Genomic DNA, 27096 nt, shown 5'->3' on the forward strand with positions numbered 1-27096 from the left:
CAGTCCTCTGCTATTCCTAATATTTTCTACCCTCCCCCACACTTGGCGAGACTTTAGAGAGAAGTATATTTTAACAACCCATGTAAACTAATTTTAAAATAAACGAGATGGAGGATAATGTGAGAAAAAGAATGTATATATGTATGTGTGACTGGGCCGCTTTGCTGTACAGCAGAAAATTGACAAAACACTGTAAACCAACTACAATGGAAAAAATAAAAATCATTTAAAAAAATAAGCGAGAGTGACAGCATGTGCAGGAAAAGCAGAACGCTGTCCCAAAAAAAGAAAGAAAATAAATAAAAACTACATTTCTAGGACCAAACAGATCCATTTAATCATGCTCTCGGGTTTGGTGATGGGATGTACTCCACATCCTCAAAAGTGATTTAAAATTAAATTCTCGGAGTTCCCATTGTGGCTCAGTGGTTAACAAATCTGACTAGGAACCGTGAGGTTGAGGGTTCGATCCCTGGTCTCACTCAGTGGGTTAAGGATCCGGTGTTGCCAGTGAGCTGTGGTGTAGGTTGAAGACCTGGCTCAGATCCTGCGTTGCTGTGGCTGTGGTGTAGGCCGGTGGCTACAGCTCCGATTGGACTCCTAGCCTGGGAACCTCCATATGCTGCGGGAGCAGCCCAAGAAATGGCAAAAAGACAAAAAATAAATAAAATAAAATAAAATAAAATTCTCTCTAGACAACAAGAGGTGGGTGATGAATGAACACTGTGAGAATCGCAGTTACTGTCTTGAATCAATCCTATAAAATTGGATTGTGATGATCAGTGTACAACTATAAATGTGATAAATTCTTTGAGTAATAAAACAAAACAAAAACAAAAAAGAAGGACTCTTTGCAAGAGCCTGGCTCGCGTCCTCAAGAGCAAATGACACATTTTCATCACGAAGTGCAAAAATATTGCCTCTTTGAGTGATAACAGCCAGGAAGGTTCCCGGCTCCTTTGGGCATGCAGACTTCTCCCCTCCCTAGTGCTAGTTCTAGTTCTCCGCCCTGGGTGGGGGCGGGCTCGGGGGAGGGGAGCAAAAGGGGCCTGTCTTGGGATGGAAGGCAGAACAGGTACTTGCAAAAAACTCAAGAGCTGTGGCGGCCCCTGAGAGTACCAGAGGGCTGCTGCATCCTCTATGACGGTAGCGGTCTGTCCTGCTGGAGGCACACCCAGCGAAAGCCCAGCAGAAGTGGGCGGCTCTCGGTTAAGCATACGGTTTGCACATGGGTCCAAAGCCAGGATGCTCAAGGCATCTACTGAACAGGGTGGAGAAACCCTTCTTCCCAGGCCACCCACAATGGGAGCTGAACACAGGATATGACAAACACACAGAGAGAAGGGAGCCGTTGATCAGGCCTTGGGCAGCGTGTAATTGCGTGGCCCTTGCGTAAGATGGGAACGGGAAATAGGGAGGCAGCCTCAGGAGTACGAGTCAGAAGGATGTTTTAGAAAAACGAGTTTTCTTAGTTACCAAACACTAAGTAACTGGACGTGTTATCCAGTGATTTTCAGCCTACTATAGTAAGTTTTTTTTTTTTTTTTTTTTTTTTGTAACAGTTGTTTTACATAGAAAGACAATACTATCATATCACTTATATGTAGAATCTAAAAAATAAAACAAGGGGATCCTGTTGTGGCTCAGTGGTAACGACCCCAAATAGTCTCTTGTGAGGATGCGGGTTCGATTCCTGGCCTCACTACGTGGGTTAAGGATCCAGCGTAGCCATGAACTGTGGTGTAGGTCATAGACAAGGCTTGGATCTGGTGTTACTGTGGCTGTGGTGCAGGCTTGCAGCTCCAAATCCAATCCCACCCCTAGCCTGGGAACTTCCATATGCTGCATGTGCTTTTGCCCTAAAAAGCAAAAAGATAAAGAAAGAAAGAAAGAAAGAAAGAAAGAAAGAAAGAAAGAAAGAAAGAAAGAAAGAAAGAATAAAACAAATGTGTATAGCAAGACAGAAGGGGAATTGCAGATACAGAGAACAAACCAGCATCACCAGTGGGGGTGGGGAGGAGTGGGGGGGGTTGAGAGACACAATCTACTATGTATAAAATAGACAAGCAGCAAGGACATCTTGTTCACACAGGGAATATAGCCATTATCTTGTAATAATTTTTAATGGAGTACAACCTGTAAAAATACTGACTCACTATGTTGTACACCTGAAACTAACACAATGTAAATCCACTACACTTCAATGTTAAACACTATTCCTCTTAGAAAAAATAATGAAATCATGAGACTGAAAAATCAAAGTCCTTTGCTAAGCTAGTTTTTAGACAATGTCATATACAGATTCTTATTTGGACAAGAGATACCAAAAAATTCCTTTCTTTCAAAGAAAAGGTGCAAAGAATCTGTATTTGTGCTGCCTTATTTGTATCTGTGCTCACCAGAGAAAGGAAATAAAGACGTGTGACGGTGAAGAGCCGTACAGGTGAAAACCATTCACGTCAGTAACCATCATATCACTGAAACAATGGGCAGGGCTAGGAAAAGCAAAAAGGGGGCCCCGAAATGGAAAAGAGATGATTATGTTTATACTGCAGAAAAGAGGAGGTAATGGGAGTTGTGTTGGGGCAACTGTTGAAAGAATCTGTCAAAACGCTGCTTTAGAAATGGGCGTCCCAGGTTATGATTAAGTGAAGAATTATTCCAATGGAAATTCCAGGCTAACCTGAATCATCCTTAAGACACAGAGAAAGAGAATAACCGGTTAGTTACTCAGATTCCTACAGCTGCTGTCAATGGGAGTCGTGCCTTTTTCGGTTTATCTTGAATTGAGAAAGGGAGCGCACCTGTTCACTGCGCATCAGCGCGCACCGTGAAGGCTGGAACGGACTTGATCCCTTTTCATTCCCCAGCAGGAAGGTGCCCCGGGAGAGCGAGCTTGGGGGCTGAACCCCAGTTCTGTTGCTTACCAGCAGGTGGTTTGGGGCAAGTGCCTTAATCTCTCTGGGTCTCACTTGTTGTCTCATTTGTAAAATAGATACAAAATATGGAACAATGGAGATTGTGGGAGACATTAGTAATAATCCCTGCACAACACCAGGCAGCCAGTGATGCTTGGCAAAGAGCAGCTACCGTTACCCCACGACGGCAAACGCTCTCCGAGGGGGCAACAAATTTGGCAGTGCCTTGAAGATTTACCCTGAAGTGAAAAGATAATGAATATCACAACAATTTGAAAGAGTGTTTGTATTCGAATTGTCTCCGCTAGGTCATGGGCAGGCATGTTATGTCTATGACTCTCTAGTGTGGAAAATTCCTCAAAGAGCAAGACTGCCTATTAGGGAGGCTTCAGTCCTGCAGGGCTTGGGGAAGGTCATTTAAGCTGCTCAGTCGCCATAATATGCAAAACATCAGGATGGAATCTTCGATGGGAGTGAGAATGAGCATACTGAGGCAAATTCCAGGATTATGTCAGCAGCTGGTCTTGTGCTGTTCATTTCTGGGGCTGGCACGTGCGGCTCTGAGTGGACTGGCAGCTCACACGTTACGCAATCGTGTAGGTATGCTAGACTGTTTACTCTTAACTGCTTGGGCAAAGTCTTAAATGTGAGGCTCTTAATCAGGACAGCATATGGTATCTGCATCTGGGAGAGCAGCTTTGGAAATTCCCAATTCTTAAAAAATTGGTCTCTAATCTTTGATATTAAGAATGTTCCTGGAAGTTCCCATTGTGGCTCAGTGGTAACGAGGTAGACTAGTATCCATGAAGATTCGGGTTCAATCCATGGCCTTCCTCAGTGGATTAAGGATTCAGTGTTGTCGTGAGCTGTGGTGTAGGTCACAGACAAGGCTTGGAACCCATGTTGCTGTGGCTGTGGTGCAGGCAGGCAGCGGAAGCTCTGATTTGACCCCTAGCCTGGGGAACCTCCGTATGCCTCAGGCGCAGCCTTAAAAAGCCAAAAAAAAAAGAAAGAAAGAAAAAAAAGTGTTCTACGTAGATATAACTGATAAATGGATGTATATCTATCCTCAAGGAAAAAAATAACTACTGAAATCATACATTACCTAAAAGACCTTAACTGTATCATTGCTTTCTCCTAAACAGCTGTATTTGGGATCCTTAAATTCTTAAGTTGGAACAAGAAAAATATAGATTATTTCAATACTCCTGATATCTTACAAAGAGACCAACATTTCTGAAAAAGTTCTTCCCACTGCAAAGCAGAATAATATAGATCCTGAATTTCCCTTGTATTTTTTTGCCATCTCAGGATGCCTGTGCTTTGACAAGAAGGTATGGCCACACTGCAGTGAAGCTGAACCTATCCAAGTTAAAAACCAACAATTTTTTGGTGAATGTCAAATGGAATAATTACACTTGATACACAGCATTTTACCCCCCTTTTGGGGGCATAATTCAGGGCCAGGTCAACTTAACACAATTCACAATGATGACAATGTTTCTTTCTTCTTTCCTTTCCTTTTTTTTTTCTCTTTTTCCACTGTACCTGCAGCCTATGGGGTTCCCTGGGCCAGGGATCAAATCCGAGCCACTATCTGTGACCTATGCCACAGTGGCAGCAATGCCAGATTCTTAACCCACTGCACCAGGCTGCAGATTGAACCAGCAATGGCAAACAGACAAACCGGATTATGAACCCATTGCCACAGAGCGAACTCCAGACAGCAATGGGTATTGAGCATTTTGCATGTCATAAATGTGTAATTAATTTCCTTTCCTTTTTTGCACACATTTCTATCATTTTCTCCATTTTACAACTGAGATTTAGAAAAGCCGACTGACAGGTCCAAGGATTAGCTGTTAGTGAGCAATACTGCTAGTACCAGAAGCCCGATCTAAGTGGCAGCAGAATTTGCTCTTTGCCATGGGGTCCTGATTTACTACATCACAGGCTCATTGGTTCGTTCAGCAAACACTTCCTGAATGGCACGGTGATAGGCCCTAGAAACACAAGTTATGAATGGGTCTCATATCCAAGCAACTCACACTTTAGCAAGTAAATGACCACTGCTGGGTGTGGTAAGTGCTGTAGGAGCCAAGAGGGGTGGAGGCGACGCTAGGGGATGGGGGTGTGGGTGGTCCCCACAGGGGCTCCAAACGAGATGATCCTCTTTGGGGGGCATCAGAGAAGAGGCCCTGGGCCAGTGGGTCTCACATGTATAGTCCTCCATTCATGCCACATCCTCCCCCTCTGCCAGACACAGAAAGAAGGAAGACACGGGCGCTGAGTAAAGAAGGGCAGGGGGAGTTCCCATTGTGGCTCAGCGGTTAACAAACCCGACTAGCATCCATGAGGATGCGGGTTCAATTCCTGGCCCTGCTCAGTGGGTTAAGGATTTGGCGTTGCTATGAGCTGTGCTGTAGGTTGCAGATGCGGCTCGGATCCCGCATTGCTGTGGCTCTGTTGTAGGCCGGCAGCAGTAGCTCTGATTAGACCCCTAGCCTGGGAACCTCCATGTGCCAGGGGTGCAGCCTTAAAAAGCAAAAGAGACCAAAAAAAAAAAAAAAAAAAGAAGGGAGGGGTCCCTGAGGTGAAAATGGCAACAGTGGTACAGGTAAAGAAGCCGCTGTATGAAGGCACCAGGCCCTGCCATCCCATGACTCCTTGGGGACCTCTTTTTGGCACAGCTGAAAAGAAACAGGTGTGTGGAGGAGCAGTTGGGAAGGGAGCCAAAGGCGATCAGCAGAGGCTGGGCACTGAGGGGGTTTCGGGGTTTGGGTGCCAAGAACAGGAGCATGAATTCTCTCCTGAAAGGCATGGGGAAGGTAACAGTGTAACAGTAAGAGGGGTAACAGTGATGTGATCACGTGATCCTCCTGGATTTGGAACAACCCCTGCTGCCTTCCTGGAAGGCGAGGCTGGAGGAGCCAGGCGGGACGGCGACCACCCTGAGGACAGAAGTGAGGTGTCCTGGGACCAGGGATGTGGGCAGGCCAGATGTGAGCGATGCTGGGGGCAGAGCTGTTGACAGCTGGAGGGGTCTGGAGGTGGGAGGCAGGTCTGGGATGCTGCTTGGGTTCCTGTGGCGCTGACGGGGCGGTGGTGATTCTGAGTCAGGAAAGGAGAAAGAGCAGGCTTCCCTGAGGGGGGGCCGGCCATCCCGAGGTTGGTTCTGACAAGTGGGGAGCACGGAGTGCTCGGAGGACCTTCAAATGTGGGTGTGACATCCTCAGGGATGGAGGATGCGGCCCAATTGAACAAGAGAGAGCCCTGTGGCCAGACTACCGAGCGGTGTGTTTAGAAAAATTGGAATACTTTCTCCTCGAAACATTCATTGTAACATGGAAATTGATCAGCATCAAGGAAAAAGAGGTATATACACATAAATAAAGACGGACGGGTCTTATGTGAATCTACAGAATATTATTATTATTATTATTTTTGCTTTTTTAGGGCCTCAGCATATAGAAGTTCCCAGGCTAGGGGTCAAATCAGAGCTGCAGCTGCTGGCCTATACCACAGCTCACGGCAACACTGGATCCCCGACCCACTAAGCGAGGCCAGGCATCAAACCTGCATCCTCATGGATGCTAGTCGGATTCGTTTCCACTGAGCCATGATAGGAACTCCCAGAATATTATTTATTTTAGCCCACAGATCTGACTATTTTCCCATATGCTAGCTAATATTCATCATGGGATTTTTTTAAAAAGTGTCAAATACCAAACTCTTGAAAGATGAATTGTTTAAAAACCTTACTTAGTGGCACCGCCTCTACCCACACTGTACTTACTTGCAGAAGAAAATGACACCCAAAGGGTGAAAAGGAAAGAAACAGTTTTCTTAAGCCAAGGAACCAAAAAGAGCGGAGGATGCGGCTGGCTTCCTGCCAGGCCCGCAAATACTGAAAAGCTAGGAGTTTCAAGGCAAATCTCTACTAATCCATCTTTTACCCACATTCTCACTTAGAGTCCACCTCTTGACATGAAATATTTAATAGGAACTTTATTTTAACCTCACAGTAGCCTTCAAAACAGGGACCACCAGATTCCACACTAGGCTAAAAGATGAACATATTAGGTAACTGAAAAGAAACATGCATTTAAAAAAAAAAAAAAAAAAAGGAAAGAAAAAAAGACCTTGTGGAAAGCATAAAGCAGTTAATGAGAATTTCCACTGAAAACTGAAAGTTAATGACAACGCAGTTTTTCTCCTACTGTGGACACTTGCTTCTTAAAGAATGGATTGATCAATAAAGTTCATTTTCTAGTGGCATTTGGAATCACAACTTTAATCTGGTGAAATGGCACAAAGACAAACACCAAAATGCACATAAACAACACCATGAAGGTTTTCTTGAGAAAGAAACTCCTTTTAATGGGCTTCCGCTTTCGCGGTTTAAATTCAGCCCCTTCATGGGGAATGAGTCCCTCAGGAAGGCGGCTTTCTGTTGCGTATGTGCATGATGTTCATTTGCCCTGCATCTAAAAATTAGAACATAACAAGCTTCTAATCATCACTTGTTAATGTGAACCAAAAAGAATTCTTTTTTCCATTGAAAGCAGATTGCAGTTAAAAAAAAGAAAAAAAAAAAAAAAGGCAGCATTTTCCAAGGTCATATGCTGTTGGCAAAGCTCAAAAAACCCTTATAGTCCAACTTGCTTATGTTCAGCTGTGTTTACTTAGACTTAACTTGACAAAGTCTGCCTCTGATTATCCTGCGTAGTCATCTGCCCGCAGATAAATAGATATTTCACAAACTTTTTGGAGGGAGTGACATTTGGCCTCCGTAATTTTGGAATAATTGACTATGTACCCTCAACTTAAAACACCGAAATGATCCCCGGTATGTTTCAGGGATGGGAACATAAATATTTCATTTTACAAAGGGAGCAGTCTCTGTGACCTTTATGGATTTGGGGTGATTTACTAGCAAAGTATGGTACTGCTTTGGAAGGTGCAGAGTTGTTCTGCAACAGGCAATTTCAGGGCAACATTTATTTTGGTCTTTTCAATAACCGTCAAGATTTCAAGGAATTTCTGTAAACACACTGTCGCTTAAAGAAAATAACTTTCCATCAGTTTTTTTTTTTTTTTTGCAACGAGTCTCCAGAACAGAACCATGCATATAAAAATAAGAGTTAACTAAATTATTTCCAGAGACTACATCTTGGAGTAATGTTTACACTGTCAGTAGAAAGCAAAGGCTCGGTGTTGTACCACTGTTTCTTACACTAAATGCAAAATTTTGCTTTGGGAGTAATGTAAACCATTTCCATGGCCGAGCGTCTGTTCCTGATTGCCTAGGAACTGATTCTGGCTGATCCTAGTCCTGTTTACTTTGCTTGCTGTTATATTTACATAACAAAAATCATACATACCTTCCAAACTAGGATTGTTTCTAAGGTGGAACGTCTCCTTATGTTCCCCAGGGATCAAGAAGCAATGACCCAATCAATCAACAGATCTTGACTCTACTTTGCTAATGGCTGGTAATACAGTAGTGAACAAGAGAGAGATGGTTTCTGTCCTCTGAAGTTTATCTAATGAGAAAAATGATTTTAGAACACACACTGTCATTTTCTAGGTTGTTCATTTTACTTTATGTAATTATGAAGCATGTTCCCCCACTGAAACAAACATGCTTTCCTTCCTGACTCCCGTCTCCTTGTTGAATTAACTTGGATGGGGCCTTCTTTTGGAGCTGGTGGTGTGTGTTAGGGGAGCCCAGACACAGCTGCCCCTACAGCAATCCAGGCTAGGTCTGCAACGGGCTAGTTTTTGAGTGCTTTCTGTAATGGAATCTCTCCTTTTGGCTTTTATTCTAATGTATTAAATTTGCTTCCATACGCACTCTGTAAATGATGATCCTGCTACTGCCATCATGTGCAATAAGCAAGAGTTTCCCAAAGCCTTTCCCTCTAAAGGACTGTTCCCCATTGTTTTCTCTCCTGATGCTTTTGCTTTGAGATTCACAAGAGATGATTTCACACATGTAAATCAAAGAAGGGCTCTGTTTTCAAATGCACGCGCCTTTCAAGGTCAGCGAGCAAATCCAGAACACGTGCTGGAGCCTTGAGTGTCTTCAGACTAGCCTTTGGGAGAGACGATAGAAGGCTTCGTTAGCTTTTAATGCAAACCTGCACCCATGATCCCTCTAGAAAGGGCAGATTCCTCAGATTCGACGTACAGTCCCAAGAACCAAATCCAGGAAAATGAGGGTGGACGAAGCTCTGCTCTGAAGCCCAGCCACATGACCAAGCCGGAGGCCTCTCCAAAGCCAGGGCTGTACCAGCAAGCCAGGGAAGAGGGCTGCTACTGCTGCTTGAAACAACAACCTTCCCAGCTTAACACCCAGGCCCTCTGAGAGCCACCTGAAAGAGGAAGGCAGGTGGTGTAGACAGCACCAGGAACACAATGACCACAGCTCTGACTTCTCAAGCACGAGGGGAGGCGCCGTCCACACACTTCAGGTCGAGAATACCCTATAAGACATGGAGCCCCTCGGGAGTGGTTTCTCACAAAGGAAAAGTCAATTTACAACTCTTATTGGATTGGATCAAAACATAACTCTGCACGGAAACTCACATGGAAGCTCACTTTTAAAAAGACATACAAAACTCCTACAGGGGCCAGGGGTTGCCCGTCGAGTCAAGGTTACCAGGAGGCAGTGCTGTGTCTGAGAAAGGAAGCAGCCTAGGTACTTCCCGACATGCAGTTCATTCTCTAAAACATAGAATGTTACACAGAAGCAAAGCTGAGCTCCGGATCACTGGCTGGAATTCGTTTGCAGAAGAGCTATGGTTGAATCCAATTCATATGACCCTTTCAATGTTAACCAAAGCGGGGGGGGGGGGGGTGGAAAAAAAGAGAGAGCTTACACAATCGAAAATCTTGAAAAAATTCCTATATTTTCTGGTTTCATTTTTCCCAGAACTGAAACACCAAGAAATACCAGCACCTCAGCGTACTCACTTCCAGCTCAGTCAGAGTGCTGAGGGACATAAACATTTTTTCTTTCACTTTTTTACAAGAAGGTGACCAACATTTTCTGAGCCTTCCAAAAAGCTTCAGGTTTGGAATACATTTTAGCTAAAGGTCAGCAGAGGCATTTGCTCGTCGTTCAAAACGCACTTTTTCTTTCCACCGTTGGAATATATGTAGGAATTGGGTTGTGAATGGAATCACAAAACAGCTCAGAGCCACAAAGGGAAATCCAGCTTTGCAGTTCTTAAAAGAGGAAGCATTCTGTGCAGGAGAAAAGAGGCATAACACGGTGCATTTACACACACAGCGAATCGAATGCTTTCACCACTATTATCAATACCTTTGGGAGGCAGGGATTTTTCACTCCCTCATTTTATAGATACTGATATGCAGCAGAGCCATTTAGGTGATTTACCAGCTATTTCTTAGCCATTGAGAAGAAAATCTGAATCCAGGTTTTTAAAGTTGAAACCCATAGTCTGAAGATATGGACTGAAGCCTCACAGCCAGCATCACAAGAAATAGGAAAACCATAGACAGGGCAAGAATCTGCACCACTGCTTTTATTATTTAACACTGTACTGAAGCTACAATTCAATGCAGTCAGCCAAGAGAAAAAAATCCATGGCAAAAATGTTAGAAAAGAGATAAAAACATTACTGTTTGAAAATAATGTAACTGTATTACTGGAAAACACAAAATCAACGGAAAAACTCCAAAAATGATAAGCTAATTCATGGTGGTAGCAGGATACAATATTAACATATAGAAATGAATGGCTTTCTCATAGAAAAACAACATTTAATAAAAGTGATGAAGAAAGGACCCTAATTACAACAACACAACAACAAAAAGATCATATGCCTAGGGCTACATTTAACAAATGTTCAAGACTTATTTGGAACATTTTAAATATAACTAATAGACACAAAAGAAGACATGAACAGACATACCAAGTTTCTGGATGAGAAGATTCTATATACTAAAAAAAAATTTCTATAATTAATTCATAAAAGTAACACAATCCCAATAAAAATAAAGGTTTTTTTTGTTTATTTGTTTTGTTTTGTTTTGAGGAGACAAATTGACCTAACTATGGGACAGTAAATAAGCAACAGTAGCTAGAAAAACTGTGAAAAAAGAAAAGAATGAGGGAGAATAAGCACAGCCGATTTTAAACGTATTCTAAGGCCTCAAGGGGTTGGAGCATAGGTTAAAAAAAAAATCAGGAGGAGAATAGAAAATTAAGACAGACTCAATTTAAAACATAGTATTTTCAACCAGGAAAGAGAAAGAGAGACTGATCGATAAATGGTATTAGAATAACTGGGTAGCTTTATGGGAAAAACAAAGTATACTATAATTTATCTCAAGCCAAGATTATATTCAAAACAGATAAAATACTTAAGGCACAAATTGAGAGCCATAGAAATACCAGAAGAAAACTTGGGACACTCCCTTAAAAGTTTTGAAGTGAAGAAATTCCCTCTATCACTTAAAATCGAGCAGCCATCAATAAAATTTTAGCAAACCGAATTCATAAAAAAGATCATACACCATGACCAAGTGGGATTCATCCCAAGTTCACAAGGATGGTTCAACAAACGCAAATCAATGTCATATACCACATGAACAAAAGAAAAGTGAAAAACCACATGATCATCTCAAGAGATGCAGAAAAAGCATCTGACAAAATTCAAAGTCGTTCATGATAAAAACTCTTACCAAAGTGGGTAGAGAGGGAGCATATCTCAACATAATATAAAAGCCATTTATAACAAACCCACAGCCAATATAATACACAACAGAGGAAAGCTGATAGCCTTCCTGCTAAAACATGGAACAAGACATGGATGGTCACTTTTATTTAACATAGTACTGGAAGTCCTGGCCACAACAATCAGAAAAGAAAAAGAAATAAAAGGTATCCAAATTGGGAGAGAAGAGGTAAATTGTCACTCTATGCAGATGACATGATACCATATACAGAAAACCCTAAGGACCCCACACAAAAACTACTTGATCAGATAAAGGAATTCAGCAAAGTACAAGGATACAGATTAACATTCAGAATTTGGTTGCATTTCTGTATACTAACAATGAAATATTAGAAAAGGAATATGACAAAATAATACCTTTTAAAATCACACCAAAAAAAATAAAGTACATAGGAATAACCTTGTCCAAGGAGGTGAAAGACTTAAATGCTGAAAACTATGAAATGGTAATCAAGGAAATTAAAGAGGATTCAAAGAAATGGAAAAATATCCCATGCTCCTGGATTGGAAGAATTTATATTGCTAAAATGGTCATATTAATCAAAGTAATCTATAGCTTTAATGAGATCCATATCAAATTACCCATGACATTTTTCATAGAACTAGAACAGATAATCCAAAAATTTACATGGACCCATAAAAGAAAGATCCAGAATCAGCAAAGCAATCCTGAGGCAGGGGGAGCAGTAGGCCTAACTCTCCCAGATTTCAGACAATATTACAAAGCTACAGTAATCAAGACAGTGTGGTACTTGTACAAAACAGATATACGGATTAATGGAACAGAAGAGAGAGCCCAGAAATAAACCCAGACACCTACAATCAATTAATCTTCGACAAAGGAGGCAAGAATATAAAACGGGGAAAAAAAATCGCTGCAGCAAGTGGTGCTGGGAAATCTGGACAGCTGCATGTAAATCAATGAAACTGGAACATACCCTCGCACTAACATAAACTCAAAATGGCATAAAGACTTAAACATAAGACATGACATTATAAAACTCCTAGAAGAGAACATAGGCAAAACATTTTCTGACATCAACCATACAAATGTTTTCTTAGGTCAGTCTCCCAAAGCAATAGAAATAAAAACAAAAATAAACAAATGGGACCTAATCAAACTTACAAGCTTTTGCACAGCAAAGGAAATCATTAAAAAAAAAAAATCTATGAAATGGGAGAAAATATTTGCAAAGAATGCAACTGACAAGGGCTTTATCTCCAAAATATACAAACAACTAATAAAATTCAACAACAACAAAACAATAACCCAATGGAAAAATGGGCGGAAGACCTAAATAGGTATCTCTCCAAAGAAGACATATGGATGGCACATGAAAGAATGCTCAACATTGCTAACTGTTAGAGAAAGGCAAATTCAAATTACAGTGAGGTTACCATTTCACACTGGTCAGAATGGCCAGCATTAATAAGTCTACAAATAACAAATGGTGGAGAAGGTGTGGAGAAAAGGGAACCCTCCTACACTGTTTGTGGGAATGTAAATTGGTACAAGCCACTATGGAAAACAGTATGGTGGTTCCTCGGAAAACTAAATATAGAACTACTACATGATCTAGCAGTCCTACGCCTAGGTATATATCTGGACAAAACCATAATTCAGAAAGATACAGACACCCCTATGTTCACTGCAGCACTATTCACAACAGTCAAGACATGGAAACCATCTAAATGTCCATCGATAGATGAAGGGATTAAGAACATGTGGTACATTTATATAATGAAATACTACTTGGCCATAAAAAAGATGAAATACTGCCATTTGTGCCAAGAGAGATGCCACCTACTAAGTGAAGTAAGTCAGAAAGAGAAATACAATGTGATATTACTTACATGTGGAACCTAAAATATGGCACAAATGAACTTCTCTATGAAACAGAAAAAGACTCACAGACACAGAAAACAGACTTGTGGTTGCCATGGTGGCGGGAGGGAGTAAAAGGGATGGGGCCTTTGCAGATGCAAACTATTACATTTAGAATGGATAAACAACAAGGTCCTACTGTACAGCACAGGGAATTATATTCAATCTCCTGGAATAGACCAGGATGGAAAAGAATACAAAGAAAGAGTGTATACACAGTGTATATATATAAAATTGACTCACTTTGCTGTACAGAAGAAAGTGGCACAATACTGTTAATTAACTATACCTCAATAAAAAAATTAAAAAATAAAATAAAACCTAGCAGTCATACAAAGAAAGATCAATAAACATAATTACATTTTTTCAAAGCTTACATGGGAAAAAAGCAAAAGGAAAATCAAAGCATATATAACTAATTGGGACAAAATATTTGCTATTCATGACTATCCCAGGTTTATCTCCCTACTCCATGAAGTGCTTTCAAATTAATAAATATCAATAAGAGAGTTGACAGCAAAATTATGATTATACACACACAGAAAACAGGGCATTTTGTGACTTTCTTAGAATAATGTCTCCAAGTTTCATCCATTTTGGAGCATGTGTCAGAATTTCCTTCCTTTTTAAGGCTGAATAATATTCCATTGTGTGTATATACCACAATTGTCTGTCTATTCATCTATCAACAGACACTTGGGCTGCTTCCACCGTTTGGCTATTGCGAACAATGCTGCTATGAAAGCAGGTGTACAAGTATGTGTTCAAGTCCCAATTTTTTAGTTCTTTGGGGGATACACTTAGAACTAAAATTGCTAGATCATATGGTAATTCTATTTTTAATTTTTTGAGGACCCAGCAAAGTGTTTTCCATAGCAGCTGCATTATTTTATAGTTCCACCAGCAGTGCACAGGGTTCCAATTTTTCCACATCCTCACAAACACTTGTTAATTTCTGTTTTTTGATAATACCCATCTAAACTGGTGGGAAATCTCACTGTGCGTTTTTGTTTTTTTTAATTGAAGTCTTGTTGATTTATATTGTTGTTTTAGTTTCTGGTATACAATGACATGATTCAGTTATACAACATACATATACATATTCTCTTTCATATTCTTTTACGTTATGGTTTATTACAGGTTATTGAATATAGTTCCCTAGATGATATACAGCACGATTTTGTTGTTTATTTTATATACAGTAATTTTTAACTGCTAATCTCAGACTCCTAATTTATCCCTCTCCATCCACTTTCCCCTTTGGTAACCATAAGTTTGTTCTCTATATCTGTGAGTCTGTTTCTGTTTTGTAAATATGTTCATTTGTGTCATATTTTAGATTCCACATATATGCTATCAGATGGCATTTGTCTTTTTTGGATTTATTGCACTTAGGATGATAATCTCTATTGCTGCAAATGGCATTATATCATTCCTTTTTATTGCTGAGTAGCATTCCACTGTATATACGTATATAGAGCACATCTTTTTTATCCACTCATCTGCTGATGGACACTTAGGTGGCTTCCACATTAGCCATTGTAAATAGTGCTGTTATGAACACTGGGGTACATGTTACTTTTCAAAAATGTTTTTGCTTTTTTCAAATATGTACCCAAGAGTGGAATTGCCAGGTCATATGCTAGTTCCACTTTTAGTTTTTTGAGAAACCGCCATACTATTTTTTTATAGTTGCTGCACCAGTTTACATTCCCATGAACAGTGTATAGATAAGCATTCCCTCTTCTCCACATCCTCACCAACATTTGCCATCTGTGTTCTTTTTGATGAAGAATAAAACCCATATGATCGCCTCAATAGCTGCAGAAAAAGCTTTTGATAAAATTCAACACCCATTTATGACTAAAAAAAAACTCTCCAGAAAGTGGGTACAGAGGGAACCTACATCAACATAACAAAGGCCATATATGATACACTCACAGCTAACATCTCACTCAATGGTGAAAAGCTGAAAGCATTTCCATCTAATATCAGGAACAAGATAAGGATGTCCACTCTCACCACTATCATTCAACATAGTTTTGGAGATCCTAGCCATGGCAATCAGAGAAGAAAAAGAAATAAAAGACTCCAAATTAGAAAGGAAGAAGTAAAATTGTCACTGTTTGCAGATGACATGATGCTATACATAGAAAATCCTACAGACAGAACCTTTTTCCATTTTTAATTGAGTTGTTTGTTTTTTGCTGTTGAATTGAATAATCTACCTTTTATATAAAAATGGGGGAGGAGTTCCCATTGTGGCAAAGCAGAAACAAATCCAACTAGGAACCATGAGATTGCTGGTTCAATGGCTGGCCTCACTCAGTGGGTTAAGGATCCGGTGTTGCTATGAGCCGTGGTGTAGGTTGCAGACGCGGCTTGGATCTGGTGCTGCTGTGGCTCTGCTGTAGGCTGGTGGCTACAGCTCTGATTAGATCCCTAGCCTGGGAACCTCCATATGCCACGGGTGTGGCCCTAAAAAAAAAAAAAGGACAAAAAGACAAAAAGAAAATAGGGAAAAATAAGAATTTACATTCATATTTGCTATTAAATATATAAAGATTCTCTGTAAGGACACATTAAAAGTTAAATATTTTAAAAATGTATTTAGATAAGATCACTCTTGTCATGTTTTGTACGGCATCCTGCATTTCTTTGTAGCATCTGGCATATGTCTTTGTTCAATACTTGTCTTCCACAATATGCTGTCTGTCATGTTCACTGTTTTACTTCTAATACCTCATAGAAAGGATTTTCAGTGATTGTTAACAGACTGACTAACTGATGGAGGGAGGAATTTATCACCTTAGAACACATCATGTTATTAGGATGCTAAACTGTCAGAGTTTTTTTTTTTTTTTTTTTACAATTCACCAACTTAATGTATACAATTCACTGGCTTTCAGTTAACAAGCTCTTTTTAAGTGCGAGGACAAAGATTACTCAATACATTCTTTCTGCAACACGTAGGATAATTTTTTCAAGGATGCACGAAAATAGAAATAATAATAATTATTATTACTTTGTCTTTTCCAGGGCCTACGCCAGAGCAACAGCAACACCAGATCCAAGCCATATCTGTGACCTACACCACAGCTCATGGCAACACCGGATCCTTAACCCACTGATCAAGGCCCTGAATCAAACCCGAAACCTCATGGTTCCTAGTCGGATTCGTTAACCACTGAGCCAAGACGGGAACTCCAGAAAAAATAACTTAAAAAAAACCCCCAAAAGCCCAACCCAGGAGTTACCTTGCGACTAGCAGGTTAAGGATCCAGTGTTGTCTGGGTACATCTATGGCACAGGTTCAACCCCTGGCCCCAGAACTTCTGCCTTCCTCACGCCACAGGCGTGGCCAAACACACACACACATACACACACACACACACCCCAATGTTCCTATTTCCTAGATTAAAAAAATTTTAAACCTTTGCCAATTTTATTCCATCGATACCCTCTCTCATTTAGCTGATACGTTTTCAAGCAATATCCAGGCATCAGATAATTTCACGTTCAAACACTATCTATCAACTGTCAGACTTTAACAGCAGTCCCCCTGGAAAGCAGGAAGAAAGGCCCTGGTCAATGAAGGGGGGGACTCTAGGGACTTGGGCCTTTGTGGACTCTTGCCTCCTTAAAAAAAATAATAATAATAAACCTATCATAATTTATTATTATTATGGTCATTTTTCTTTTGATTTTAAAAGAAATGAAAATAGACGCATGGAATGAAAGTGGGCTGTGCTGTTGTGCCCAGTGTGTAGTCACCCCTGGATGAAGAAAGAAGAGGACATTGGGAGGACGTTCTTTTTTTTTTTTTTTTTTTTTTTTTTTGTCTTTTCGTCTTTTTGCCATTTCTTGGGCCGCTCCTGCGGCATATGGAGGTTCCCAGGCTAGGGGTCTAATCGGAGCTGCAGCCACCAGCCTACATCAGAGCCACAGCAACGCGGGATCCGAGCCAGTCTGCAACCTACACCACAACTCACGGCAACACCGGATCCTTAACCCACTGAACAAGGCCAGGGATCGAACCCACAACCTCAGGGTTCCTAGTTGTATTGGTTAACCACTGAGCCATGACGGGAACTCCTGGGAGGTCATTCTTAAAAGAAGCTGGCCAGGGATGCCTGGGGTCCAGGAGGCAAGATGAAGATACAGGGACCCAGTGCACATGAAGAGAAGTAAAAGAAACACAAAAATGCAGCCATCTCCAGCTCCCCATGCCTCCATGCCAATGTTTCTTCGCCTGCACTGACAATTATTTGTCACAGTACTTGGCAACCACTGGCATTACATGTGGGCTATGTCTGCAAAACTAACTTAAGTTTTGAATTTCAAAAAAAAGAAACAAGAATTTTCTTCCCACCCTCCCCTCAATGTTCCTCTGGTTAGTCGCCTTGTATTTTCAAGGGAGAAAGTTTTTTTGGTAAAGCTTCGTTTTTCAAAATGAAAGCTTATATCCTATTTTTTAAAAAAATTCTTTCTGAAAGCACCCTGACTCATGTTATATGCATGCAGAATAAATTAAACGGCCCTCTGTATTATTCCATCAGAAAAGACCAGGTTAAACGGATGGCAACTCTAAAAAATGGGAGAGTGGATGATGCCAGCCTTTATACTTTTTCTAAATAATGTTCTCCTATGGAACATTGGCATATGGAGGTTCCCAGGCTAGGTGTCTAATCAGATCTGGCTACGGCAACACCAGATCCAAGCTACATCTGCAACCTACACCACAGCTCACGGCAACGCCGGATCCTTAACCCACTGAGCAAGGCCAGGAATCGAACCCGCAACCTCATGGTTCCTAGTCGGATTCGTTTCCACTGCACCATGACAGGAACTCCTTTTTTTCCTTTCTTTTCTTTTCTTTTCTTTTTTTTTCTTTTTTAGAGAAAGAAATTTTCAAAGCTTAAGAAATAATTCCAACCAGAGACTATGAAAGAATTTAACAGCTGGTATGACATGTTCACTAACCAGTTTGAAGATTCGTTGGCTGTAAAGACAGGGACACTGGTGCACGCTGTTGAATATTTAATACCTGCTGTAGAAAGGCTTTGCTTCCTCCCGGTTTAGTAAACGGACCCTCACAAGGTCTCCGATCATATGCCTGAACCTACAGAACCTATATTCTCTTGTGCGCCACTCAGCTGGGCATTTCCCCGTCTCTTTAATACACACACAAGACCAACTATACCTCAGATATGCTGGGACCTGGGGGGTGATTGAGAATCTATGTTGCAGGAACGTGACAACCTAAGGAGGGCAGCAGACTAGTTCTGTCCTTCACACTGATTTCTGAGGTCTGGTAACAATAATAAAACAAAGGTGAGCTGACACAGGGATGTGGCTCTAGGCCAGATGCATGAATGACCCTGAAGACGGCGGGGTCTCCCTAAGATGAATGCCGAATCTGTGGGGTTGCAGGGAGGCCCTCTCTCAGCCCCTTGCCTCCCGCCGTCACTGCTAAGGCCTACTGTCCAACAGAATTACGCTGTGAGCCGCAAATGCAAACCACATCAGCAATTTTAAATTTTCTAGTAGACACACTTAAAAAAGCAAGAGGAAAAAGAAAACAGTGTTTCAATAAAATATTTCTTTTTAACTCTACACAGCCAAAACAGTATCATTTCAACATGGAAGCAATATTGAAATTATCAATGAGATATTTCTCCTGCTGCCACTGCCCTCCCCTTGCCCCAAACGTGTAAACAGGTCTCACTTTGGACTCATCACACTTCCAAGTGCTCTGTTGCCTCACGTGGCCAGTGGATGGCAGTTCTAAGGGACTCCACACAGACTGGACACCTGAACTCTTGCTTACCTCTCATAGTAACAGTGAATTCTGAGGAATCTTCAAAAGTACAGAAATGTCCAGTTTCTGGTAGCATTCCTGTGAAAGCAGAGATTCCTAGAATTGTGCTACAATGAAAAAGCTGAAGATAAGTTAGGGTTTGATTTGTGACCATGATTTTTTGCTTCCTATTCTTTTTCTTTTCGGTCTTTTGAGGGCCACACCCATGGCATTTGGAAGTTCCCAGGCTAGGGGTCGAATCAGAGCTGCAGCTGCCAGCCTACACCGCAGCCACAGCAACGCCAGATCTGAGCCGGGTCTGCGACCTACACCACCGCTCACGGCAACGCCTGATCCTTAACCCCCTGTGTGAGGCCAGGGATATGCTTCCTATTCTTGACCTTGGGCTTAAAGGAAGCTCTTATTCCAGATTCACGACTAATTGGTCACAATGACCAGAATCCCTTCTCACCAGTTTATCTTTAGTCGCCTTACAGGCCTGAGAAGGAAATATTTCTTTCTTTCTTTTTTTTTCTGTCTTTTTTGCATTTCTTGGGCCGCTCCCATGGCATATGGAGGTTCCCAGGCTAGGGGTTGAATCAGAGCTGTAGCCACCGGCCTACACCACAGCCACAGCAATAGGGTATCCGAGTCGCGTCTGCAACCTACACCACAGCTCATGCCAACGCTGGATCCTTAACCCACTGAGCAAGGCCAGGGATCGAACCTGCAACCTCATGGCTCCTAGTCCGTTTCGTTAACTACTGAACCACAACGGGAACTCCAGAGAAGGAAATATTTCTTGATCTGCTGACTCACACACCCTTCAACATGCTTCGTCCCTTAAAGGAACCTTCTTATCTTGTTCACAGGCCCTTGAAAAGACTAGACAAGACATTTGAAAGCTTAACCTAAGTACTCAATAAAAAAACGATCACTCGTTTCAAGACTCATCAGCGCTACTTAACAGAGAAGCCCCAAACTCCTTCAAGAGCCCATTCAGGTCCAACCTGTCAGTAACTGCAGGTTTTAAGGCTTCTCTGACCATTAGCATGTAAAACTTGATGCAGAAACAAGACTCATTCCGCTTTACATTCTGACTTTCCCTTCTTCCTCCAGCTCTCTCCTTTCCCATCCCATCAACCTTCCCAATGTCTTTTTCTCCACATCACTATGGAGTGTTTTTGGATCTTCCTCCTCTAGATTTTCTTTCCTACTACTCACTGTTTCTTTTCTCTCTCCGACATCAGTATTTCTTACACGTGGCATGTTAATCATATTTTTACTTAATGTCTTTATTCTGGATTATTCTTTCTCAAAAATCAGATTCTCTCTTTATCAAAATAGATTTATCTGATACATAGTCAAATATTAGGACAGCCACTCTTGGAGTTCCTGTTGTGGCTCAGTGGGTTAAGAACCTGACTCGAATCCATAAGGATGTGGGTTCGATCCCTGGCCCTGCTCAGTGGGTTAAGGATCTGGTGTTGCCGTGAGCTGTGCAGTAGGTCATAGACGCAGCTCAGATCCTGCTTGGCTGTGGCTGTGACGTAGGCTGGCAGCTGCAGCTCCAATTCGACTATTAGCCCAGGAACGTCCATGTGCTGCAAGTGCGGCCATTAAAAAAAAAAAAAAGCCCTTCCTTCACAGGAAAGAAATTTAGGAGTTCCCGTCGTGGCTCAGTGGAAAAGAATCCAACTAGGAACCATGAGGTTGCAGGTTTGATCCCTGGCCTCACTCAGTGGGTTAAAGATCTGGCATTGCCATGAGCTGTGGTGTAGGTGGCAGATGTGGCTCAGATCTGGCATTGCTGTGGCTGTGGTGTAGGCCAGTGGCTATAGCTCCGATTTGACCCCTAGCCTGGGAATCTCCATATGCTGTGGGTGCTGCCCTCAAAAGACCAAATATATATATAAATTGTACCAAGTACCCACATTTAGATGGTCGATGGTTGAAATAAAGTGGGGAACCCAGTGCCTTTTGCCCCTGCCCTGAGTCTTTTTCTGAAAACCAAGAGGACCTGCAGAGACCAGTCAAATTGCAGTTAAGTTGGTTAGAATAAAATGTGTCTGAGGTTGCTCCTCTGACTTGACATTCTGACACTGCTTCCTCCTCATCTTCCTCCATTGATGAGAGAGTCTAAGGCATCAGGGACCACAGACAGTACCCACTACTGGAAGGAAGCATGACAAGATCTAATATCCAGTTTAGGATTTCTACCTCTGCCATGCACCTTCAGAAGTGCAGTAGGCATCACATTTGTGGCTTATTCCTTTAACTCCAGACCTCTGCCATGTTTGTTGGTTTTTAAGGGCCTCACCTGTCCCAGGCTAGGGAAGGAATTGGAGTTGCAGCTGCCAGTCTAACCACAGCCACAACAACACCAGATCTGAGCGCATGGGTGACCTACATTGCAGATGGCGGCAACACTGGATCCTTAACTCACAGAGTGAGGCCAGGGATCAAACCTGCATCCTCATGGATACTGGTTGGGTTTGTAACCTGCTGAGCCAAAATGGGAACTCCCAAGGTGCTTAACATTTATGTTCACCAGTGATATTTCCAAGTCACAGCATGGGACTGAACAGGGAAGTTTCCCTCATAAATGTGATAGATAAATTCTAGCCCAATCATATCTCTGCTTTCAAGTAGGATGAAAGTCTTTTGAGACTGTCCAATCACAAGTAAGAACAAAAGTATACAGGTTTAGAATACCCTAACATAGAGGCAGATCTCAAGCAGCAGAGCTTTGAAATCACAGACCATCTCCACAGAGGGGAGAAAAGAATGCATCTCTCGGAATAACATCATTTCAAATTTAAATCAAATCAAATCAATTATCTAAAAGACTCCTTTCCAGGAGTTCCCATGGTGGCTCAGTGGGTTATGAACCCAAGTAGTATCCATGAGGACATGGGTTCGGTCCCAGGTCTCGCTCAGTGGGTTAAGGATCCAGCATTGCCGCAAGCTGCGATGTAAGTTGCAGCTGTGGCTCAGATCCCGGGTTGCTGCGGCTGTGGTGTAAGCCGGCAACTGCGGCTGCAATTTGACCCCTAGCCTGGAAACTTCCATATACCACAGGTACAGCTCTAAAAAGAAAAAAAAAAAATTAAAAAAGACTCCCTTACTAAAATTACTATGCACTTCCTTATACAATTTTGTGCCATTTTCTATTCCGATATCATGTTCTTCACGTCTCCCAATAATACATGTATATTTTCTCTGTAATGAACATAAGCATGAACCAAAGTGGTTTTTGTTAGATTGATGGATTGGTTTTCCTTTTTTTCCAGAAGCTTCGATACCACCTTTGGTTTCTAGACTGGCCAGGGGAATGGAATGAGTAAGTCCACTAGCACGGGCTCTGAGCCCAGGGACAGCCTCCACACCAACCGTCCTGGACTGGATATGACCCCACGATGGTCACGAGCGTGCTCTGTGCCTAATCACCAACTCTGCCCCCAAGAGGAACCCCAGGAGAGTCCTAAACTCACACAGCCCCAAGAAGCCCAGAAACCCCAGAGCTATCTCCAAACGGGGTTCCAAACCTAGAGGGGTTTTAGGAAATCTCTGGAAATCTAAAATTATTAACAGGTATAGCTGAAGAAAATGCCATTTAACGTCACAAATGTCTTATGAGGAAAGTAAAGGTTACGAGCTACAGAGCCATTTAGGTTTGCTTAGCACCTTGGGGAGTGGGCTGAGCATGCGATGCACGCCTGAGATGGAGTTTTGTAGCGGCAGCTGGAGAGAGCTGGATTGCTCAGCACTGCCCGGAACTTGCAGATTTGGTAGCAACTGGGGGATTAGGTGGTGAGTAGGAAAGGACGGAGGCGGGGAGGGTGGAGCTAGGAGATGCTGGGCTGCTGGGGACCACGTGGATGGAGACATGAAGAGTCGCCCTCCTTCACCTTTTTCAAACGTTCTGTATAGTCCAGCATGTGCACATGCCTGCTGAGAGTGGTGGGGGGTGGGGAGGCTTCTGGCATTTGAGGGAGTACGTTGCATATCTCAATCAATGCGATACCGAACAGGGACCATGCTAGGATGGCAGTGCCACCCATAAACTGAACACACTGTGGAAAGTAAGCCTTCCCAACCATGTTTTGAAGACTTCTCAGGCATCATCAGAAATCTTCAGAAGGGGCTGAATTTCCGCCGTGAGAAGAGTGTCCAAGAGAGTCCTCTTTGGATCTAAAGAATTCGAGTCACCCTTGCTGCCGCCTGGGTTACACAGAAGAGGGGACGTGCGTGTGTATTTCTTTGAAGAAGGATCCAAAGCTCCTTATCCAATGTTCCAAGCAGTCCGTGTACAAAAGGAGGAGTCCAGCTCCAAATAAGTTAAGAGTCACTGTCCTGGAGAGGTCTACTCTATAAATGATTTTTAAAAATATTCTGGGTACATTTAACCAGGATGGAAAACACCGTAAAATTGAGTGGAAAGAGTCTGAACGAGAAGCTGGGAGACTCAACTTCTCCTCCTTCTGGCTCTGCCATCAAGGAGCTATTCCCCAGTGATACCTCCCTTCTATTCTGCGAGAAAACCGGAATAACCATCCTTATTTTTACCTCCTGGGGTGGTAATGAGGCTCCAATAACATGACAGATGTTCATGTACTTTCTACAGTCCGCAGAGCCACACAATATATTATTAGATCTAATCTGGCATTAGATTTGCTAACCAAATACCAGAATAGTAAGTACAAAAATGACCTTAGTGAAAATATTTTTACAATTCAATCATGGATATTATCCCCTTTTCTTGCCATAATAAATAAGGGCATTCGGCTTTAAAGGATATTTTTATCGTTTGTCCGACTTTTGGAGTTTCACCGTGTTCTAGCCTCGTTTCACAGCTTCTGTTTTGTGACTCTCCCTACCTACTGCTCTGCCCCTCTGCAGGCATATGTCAAACTCAAACGCAAAGGCAGCTACGCTCCTTCTTCTGTGCATGGCAATCGGCATGACATTTGATCTCACATCGGGATTAAGTCATTCATGAGCAGAGCCCAAGGGCAGGAACAGCTCCCAAAACACAACCAGCCTAGTTGGTACTACAACATCCAGAAATTCACAGTCACTTCTGCTACAGTTATAATTTGTAGTCTGTCTGGCACTGAGAAATCTAACTGCAGTCTCTGTGGTTTAAATAAAATGTATCTACAGCAGCTTGGAGCCATGTTTTAAAATGTTCCGTGTTATTTTAGTTCAAGGACAAGCTTTTAAAATTAAAAGAAAACTTTGGCTTTAATTATAGATTAAAAGTGAAAGGTTCTGGGTTTTTTTTTTTTTTAAAGGAATGCCATTGAGTCCCAATTTTGAAGAAAGCATTTGAAATTAAAAAAAAAATAGTTCTCTGAAAGTAACAATCATTATTACACAGGAAGATCAAACGCGGAGAGCATATGCTCACATATAAAGAACATTTTTGTGGTTTAAAAACTATGATAGTCACAGTTCATCTACTCAGTATTATATTTTCCAGAGATTTCAGTTGTATTTTATGACCAGGATGCAGTATTTTAATAGGCACTACCGCTGACACAATGGCAGACCTAATCAAAGGCAGCAGATAGTGTTATTTACCCTTAAATTTAAGAAAAACCCAATAGAATCTAAATTTATAAAACACAGAAGTTGGGCTGTATTATACACAAAAGGATTCACCGCAGGACTGTTTTAAAAGACCAAGTGTCTGTGCTGTCCTTAAAATTTGATCCAATTTAAATCTAGTGTTTTTAGAATGTGCCTATTTTAAAATTCAAGGCATAACTTTATCATATTCGGTGGATTTATACAGAGTGGCCTAAAACAGAAGCTTAAGTGCCACAGGAGCTGTAAGGACATGCCTAAACCCCACGCTCCAGGCAAGGACCACCTGCCCCCCGGCCCTCAGCATTCTGGACCACTCTCAGGATGCTACAGGCAAGAACCTGACTGCAGTCTGCTGGTTTTTTTCCAGGTTTGCTGCCTCTTCCATAGGAAGAGCTCCACCCCACTGCATCGCCCTTGTTCTGTGCAATCGTTTTACCCTCTTTCACCGTGGTTTGGGTTCTGGAGCTCTCTGGAGGGCAGCCTCCAGCAGACGCCCGTCTCCCTCTGAGCACCCCAAGGTCCCCGGATCCCTGTCCTCTACAGGATGCCCTATGCTCCTTCCTGGGGGGACACTGCCTGCCCTACAGAGAAGCCTCTGTCCTAGGCACCATCCCCAGCCTCAAATGACCACAGCGGAAAGGACGTGCAGTAAGACAAAGGAACTGATGAAATACATTCTGGACGGAAAGTTGTAACCAAAGAGGAAGGCGCCCCATGGCTGATCCTACCCTTTCGGAAAGCAAAGGAGCAGAGCCCGGAGTGGCCGAGGAGGCCCCTTCAACTCTCGCACATGCAACCACTCAGCAATTTACAGGTACAGCTTTCAAATACCCTGTGTGGAAGTGGACATAATGATACCAGCCTCACAAGGTGGTTATGAGGCTCAAGCAAGAAAAGGTACGTCAAGGGAGTTCCTGCTGTGGTGCAACAGGATTGGGAGGGTGTCTGTAGTTCCAGGATGCAGGTTCACTCCCCAGCCGCGAACAGTGGGTTAAAGGATCTGGCGTTGCCATAGTTGTGGCACATATCACAAAATTCGGCTTGGGTCTGATCCCTGGCCAGGAAGTTCCAGTATGCCATGGGGCAGCTAAAAATGAAAAAAAATTAAAAATTAAAAAAGAATGGAGTTCCCATTATGGCGCCGCAGAAATGAATCTGACTAGGAACCACAAGGTTGAGGGTTCGATCCCTGGCCTCGCTCAGTGGGTTAAGGATCTGACGTTGCTGTGAGCTTCAGTGTAGGTTGCAGATGTGGCCCGGATCTGGCATTGATGTGGCTGTGGTGTAGGCCAGCAGCTGTAGCTCTGATTTGACCCCTAGCCTGGGAACCTCCATTATGCTGCGAGTACAGCCCTAAAAAGCAAGCAAGGAAGCAAACAACAAATTAAAAAAGAAGAAGAGGAACCATGTCAAGGGCCCAGCACAGTGCCCGGCACTTGATAAATGTTTGATAATCACAGCTACCACTACTGGTGTCACGACTGTGCCCTGGTGTAAGCTACCATGACCATGCTTTCTTCATCACCTCACCAACATCAGCTGTTTTGAGACAGATGCCTGCGGTGCTGATGGAGACCCAGTTAACCACGGACTCCGGAGGCCAGAAGGGCAGCAGCGTCCTGAGGATGGACTGGGGCTTGAACATACCAGAGGGACACAGGCTCCTCTGGAGGGAGGTGAAGAGGAGCCAGGAGGTGGAAGACGACTTAGAAAAGGAGGTGGACGATCTCTCAAAGATAAACCACCACCTTTGTAAATTTTCCCAGGTTTGTGGAAAAGTGAGGTAGTCAAGAGCAAAGTTGTAGAGGCAAAGAGATCTGAGTCTGTGTCCCAGCGTTGCAACCTCACAGCTTCTGTGGGCAGATTCTGCTACTGAATCGTGCTTTCTCATCAGGTTAAGAATCTCACTGCAGCAGCTCCGGGCCGCTGCGGACGTGCAGGTTCGATTCCCAGTCCGGCACAGTGGGTTACGGATCTGGCATGGCTACAGCTGTGGTGTAAGTCGCGGATGTGGCTCAGATTCAGTCCCTGGCCCAAGGACTTTCATATGCTGTAGGTGTGGCCATTAAAAAGAAAAAAAAGAAAAAGTGACTTTGCAGGTGGAACTACGATTACCCATCAGTTGACCTT

The 27096-nt window shown here is 42.6% G+C and overlaps 1 protein-coding gene and 1 long non-coding RNA gene across 19 annotated transcripts in view; both read right to left on the reverse strand.

Moving 5' to 3' along the window:
* Positions 1-27096, reverse strand: part of MKX (mohawk homeobox) — a 76630-nt gene that overhangs the window by 17614 nt on the left and 31920 nt on the right. The gene's annotated exons all lie outside the window — the stretch shown is intronic.
* LOC146399475 (uncharacterized) lies at positions 19566-26871 on the reverse strand. 2 transcript variants are annotated; one of them, XR_014817808.1, is made up of 2 exons: positions 22457-26871; positions 19566-19619 (listed from the first exon to the last, which is right to left on the reverse strand). It is a non-coding gene; the product is annotated as an uncharacterized LOC146399475 (long non-coding RNA). The 2 variants fall into 2 exon arrangements; XR_014817807.1 differs by having other exon boundaries at positions 22451-26290.

This window comes from Sus scrofa, chromosome 10 (assembly GCF_054392235.1).
Source record: "Sus scrofa isolate SSC_HxYL_T2T_F1_AM1 chromosome 10, Sscrofa_HxYL_maternal_Yorkshire_Landrace_v2.0, whole genome shotgun sequence".
Classification (NCBI taxonomy): Eukaryota; Metazoa; Chordata; class Mammalia; order Artiodactyla; family Suidae; genus Sus; species Sus scrofa.